This window comes from Mus pahari, chromosome 22 (genome assembly GCF_900095145.1).
Source record: "Mus pahari chromosome 22, PAHARI_EIJ_v1.1, whole genome shotgun sequence".
Lineage (NCBI taxonomy): Eukaryota > Metazoa > Chordata > Mammalia > Rodentia > Muridae > Mus > Mus pahari.
In genome coordinates this window covers 26,113,951-26,119,589 of record NC_034611.1, presented here as the reverse complement: position 1 = coordinate 26,119,589, position 5,639 = coordinate 26,113,951, and positions in this window count along the sequence as shown.

Below are 5,639 nucleotides of genomic sequence, written 5' to 3'. Positions count from 1 at the left end.
CCAACCAACCAAACAAACAAACAAACATAACAACCACTTAACAAAACCAAAAAAAGTCCTAAAAAAAAAAAAAAAAAAAAAAAGCTTTGGATTTTGCAGTACATTAAACGAATGTTCAGAGCAATAGTAAGAAACTCTTTGTTCATGAAACAGCATCACTGATGAACAAGGACAACTCCTTAAATAGCATTTGTCAGTCCTTTCATTTTCAAAAGTGATGATGGCTGTGAGTTGGTGAGGCATGAGAAGCAGCCAACTACTCAACTACTCAACTTCTGACTCTTTGGTCTCACAAACACAATAGGAAAAGGTAAGGAGCATTTCCTAGAATGGTGGATACATTTTCTAAACTAATCCATTTATTCTAACGGAGACAAAAAAAAATGTCATTTGTATTGAAAAAAATCCTACTTATCACTTGTAAGACACATTTTCTTTGCTTTTTGATAAATATTTTGATGCTTCCTATCTTGCCACAATGAAAACATAGCAATGCATTCCTGTTAAAAAAAAAAAAAAAACACTTTGCTTTTGGAAATAACAGACATTAGACATACTTTTAGCAAAATAGGATTGTGCAGTTATTCACATTTATATCAATGTGAGCCCAACAAACACATGCAAGAAACTGTATTGCACAGATCAAAGTATAGGATAGATTTCTAATACACAGAGGCATGATCGCAAAGTCTGCAACATCAGCACCAGAGAGAAAGTTATTAAAACTGGACATGCTTGGTGTAAGGATTGTATTGAATATAGACAATTTGGGGCTGCATACACTAAAGTTACTTATTTTTCAGTTTTGACCAGTTAGAGTTCTTTGTAATGGTCTCCATTTTCTGAAATGTTTTTCCTTTTTATTTTCTGTGGCAATAAGCATAATAGTTTGAATGCAGTTAAGTATACTGATTCAGTAACTCTCCAGGAGTAGAGTCTTCATTACATTCCATAACATTCCCAGCCATAGCTAGTTGGCTATGTTTACAGTATCAATTATAAATTGTCTCCTGTTAGGAAGGCCTTAAGTTCAATTAGACAACTATTGGTACTGCTAAAACATAATTGTCAGTAATTCATTTCATCTTTTTAGTATATCTTGTGACATTAGTCATTGTTGTGGTTCCTAGGTACCACAACTGGCTAAGATCATTAATTACTTTTTTTCCAATGGCAGCTTCTACTACCACTTTTAGTACTATTCATGCTGATCTTTGAGGAGGAGACATCTCGGCCATATACAGAATGATTCTGCTATCATCTATGTCAAAACTACCTGGTAAGAATAGGAAATAATCCCCATCAAAATTCCAACTCAATTCTTCACCAAGTTAGAAAGGGAAATTTGCAAACTCAATTGGAATAACAAAAAACCAAGGATAGCAAAAACTATTCTCAACCATAAAAGAACCACTGGTAGAATCACCATGCCTGACCTCAAGCTGTACTACAGAGCAATTGTGATTAAAAACTGCATGGTACTGGTACAGCAACAGACAGGTAGATCAATGGAATAGAATTGAAGACTCAGAAATGAACCCACATACCTATGGTCACTTGAACTTTGACAAGGGAGCTAAAACCATCCAGTGGAAAAAAGACAGCATTTTCAACAAATGGTGCTGGCACAACTGGTGGTTTTCAAGTAGAAGAATGCGAATTGATCCATTCTTATCTCTATTTACAAAACTCAAGTCTAAGTTGTTCAAGGAACTCCACATAAAACCAGAGACACTGAAACTTATAGAGGAGAAAGTGGTGAAAAGCTTTCAAGATATGGGCACAAGGGGAAAATTCCTGAACAGAACAGCAATGGCTTGTACTGCAATATCTAGAATCAACAAATGGGACCTCATAAAACTTCAAAGCTTCTGTAAGGCAAAAGACACTGTCAATAAGACAAAAAGACCACCAACAGATTGGAAGAGGATCTTTACCAATCCTAAGTCAGATAGTCAAATAGGGGACTAAGATCCAATATATATATAAAACTCAAGAAGTTGGACTCCAGAAAAACAAATAACCCCATTAAAAATGGGGTACAGAACTAAATAAAGAATTCTCAACTGAGTAATACCAAATAGTTGAGAAGCACCTGAAAAAAATATTCAACATCCTTAATCATCAGGGAAATGCAAATCAAAACAACCCTGAGATTCTACCTCACACCAGTCAGAATGTCTAAGATAAAAAATTCAGGTGACAGCAGATGCTGACAAGGATGTGGAGAAAGAGGAACATTCCTCCATTGTTGGTGGGATTGCAAGCTGGTACAACCACTCTGGAAATCAGTCTGGTGGTTCCTCAGAAAACTGGACATAGTACTACTGGAAGATCCAGCAATACCTTTCCTGGGCATATACCCAGAAGATGTTTCAACTTGTAATAAGGACACATGCTCCACTATATTCATAGCAGTTTTATTTATAATATCCAGGAACTGGAAAGAACCCAGATGTCCCTCAACAGAAGAATGGGTACAGAAAATGTGGTATATTTACACAATGGAGTACTACTCAGCAATTAAAAATAATGAATTTAGGAAATTCTTAGGCAAACGGATGCATCTGGAGGATATCATCCTGAATGAGGTAATCCTATCACAAAAGAACACACATGATATGATGTCACTGATAAGTGGATATTAACCCAGGAACTGAGGCTACCTAAAATACAGTTTGCAAAACACATGAAACTCAAGAAGGAAGACCAAAGTGTATATATTTCGTTCCTTCTTAGAATGGGGAGCAAAATGCCCATGGAAGGAGTTACAGAGATAAAATTCATAGCTGAGATGGAAGGAAGGACCATCCAGAGACTGCCCTACACAGGGATCCATCCCATATAAAACCACCAAACCCAGACACTATTGCATATGCCACCAAGATTTTGCTGACAGTACCTTGATATAGCTATCTCTTGTGAGGCTATGCCAGTGCCTGGCAAATACAGAAGTGAAAGTTCACAGTCATCTATTGGATGGAACACAGGGCCTCTAAAGAAGGAGCTAGAGAAAATATCCAAGGACTAAAGGGGTCGGCAAACCCACAAGAGGATTAACACTATGAACTAACCAGTACCTGACAGAATTATGTTTCTAGTGGCATATGTAGCAGAGAATGGCCTTGTAGGCTGTCAATGGGAGGCGAGGTCCTTGTTCTTGCCAAGATCATATGCCCGAGTACAGGGGAATGCCAGGGTCAGGAAGCAGGAGTGGGTGGGTTGGGGAGTAGAGTGAGGGGAATGTATAGGGGACTTTTGGGATAATATTTGAAATGTAAATGAAGAAAAATATCTAATAAAATATGAAATAATAAAAAGAAAAAAACAAAACCTCTGGTTATACAAAATGTGGATTAGAATGGGAATGAAGGTAAAAATAAAAACAGGTTAATAAGACAAAAAGGAAATTAACTTCAAATTTTGGCTTTGGTAATAACCCACATTGTTTTATATGTCTCTTTGTGATTTATTTAAGGTTGGGGAATTTTCTTTTCTTTTTTAAAAAATTGGATATTTTATTTATATACATTTTAAACGTTATCCCCTTTCTCTGTCTCCCCTCTGCACACTTCCTATTCCATCCCCTCTTATGCTGCTTCTATGAGTGTGCCTCACCCACCCACTTACCCATTCCTGCCTTATCACCCTAGCATTCCTCTACACTGGGGCATCAAACATTCACAATACCAAGGGCCTCCCCTCCCATGGATGCCCGATAAGGCCCCTTCAGCTCCTTCAATTTTTTTTCCTAACTCTTTCACTGGGGTCCGTGTGTTTAGTTCCATGGTTGGCTGTGTGCCTCTTCATCTCTACTGGTCAGAATTTTTTTTAAAGCCAATGTCTTGATTTTTATATTTAATGATTCTCGGAAAGATTGTTATATAGAAAAGGTACAGCTTTTTATTTTTAGTAATTCTGTTTGTGTTTTCTGAAAGCTTTTTGAGACATGCTGGTTAGTAATTATGGGTAGGAAAGGAAAGATGAGGTACTGAGAGCAACTCTGCTATTCTGTATCTTTCACCTACTCTCTCTTCTCTTGATTGCTTTCTCTCCTATTTGCTCCCCTTCTGTTTCCCCTCTACTTGTCATTTTAGACTTTCTAATCTAAACAGATTTGCTCAGTTTATCTCAACTAATACTCACTCCCCCTCATTCCTAACTAAATTTTACCCCAATCCATATTTGTGAGAAATGTTCTCTTAGGGAGTTTTTATTATTCCAGTACTAGATAATGATATAAGCCTATGTTTGCCCCACCCAAATTCATACAGTGGTTCAAAGAAGTGTCTTTCCTCACAGGGCAATATTGGTCTGGTCTGAACCAGAATATAGTTGTTCTTTGATGAGAAATCACAGCATTCCATACATTTCTGATCAGAGCCGCTATGAATGGACCAGTCCCAGGTTTGTATGTAACTTTTAAGATCAGTTTATTAACCAAGATGTGTCAAACTCAAACACATAGCTCATAAACCATCACTAACATTGGACAGAGGCCTACATCACTATAGTCTGCCTGTTGTTGATGCGGGCTCATGATCCAAGATGGTGGTAGTCAGATATAAGAGCTGTAACTCTGAATAGAAAGCTGATAGACTGAGACTACCTTTATGTCTTCCTATAGAACTGGAGTTGTTCCAGCTCTGTCCACAAGCAGGCTTGGATATGGTAGCCACAATGATTAATCCAGAGCTGGGCTTCAGCAATCCAATACTAAGATCCAAAGCAAAGATTTGTGTTTATTACTCCGACTTTCCTGCAGTGATCTTATGCGATGCTAACTGAGGTTTGAGAAATCTTGATGAAAGCGGGTACACTTGAACGGATTCTGAGATATACTTGAGTTTCACAGACACACTGATCTGTATATTGTCTGGTTTCTGATGATCCCATACCATAGCTGCTAGTATTGACATGGGATAGAACTCACAGATCACAGTCCAGTGTTGAGGAAGTTGTTGAGCTCTGTCTTTAAACAAAGGCTTGTTGATAGCTGTGTAGCCTGAGGCTAAGGGGTGAGTGACAGAGATAGTTACTTGGTTACCAAGACTGGATCTGTTCTAGGTCACACTTGAATCTCACAGTCATAGAATCCTGTCTAGAAGACTACAAATATACTGCAGGTCCTTTCAGAAAGTAGATCGGAAGTAGCTAAACCTCACATCTGTCTCCTTAGCATGTAGGTGCCTGTTCGATGTTGTAGTAGGTTATAAGGCTCTGTCCATGAATTCTGGACTATTGGTGGGATATTGAAATTGTAGTGGGTGCTTGATCTCACCAATGCAAGCTTGAGGATAGGATATGGGACACAGCTCTCTGTTAGCTTCCATGGTTCTTTCTTATTCTGTGGGGTTTTTTTCTTTGTTGTGATTTCTGTGATTGAAGGAGGGGTGGTGGATGACATTAGGTGCATGGTCTTATGCTACTCTAGTGGCTGTGTTCTCTGACAGCAGAGCTCCTGACTCTACTCAGCCATGTGTTTCAGTGCAACATTCCTGTTATGGGGTTTCAAGTCCAACACCTTAACTTTCTTTCAGTAGCTCAAATGGAATACAATATTGACTGTATTAGAAGATTGGAGTTGAGAAAGGGACCTCTTTCCTCATTGTAAATTACATATATATATATATATATAT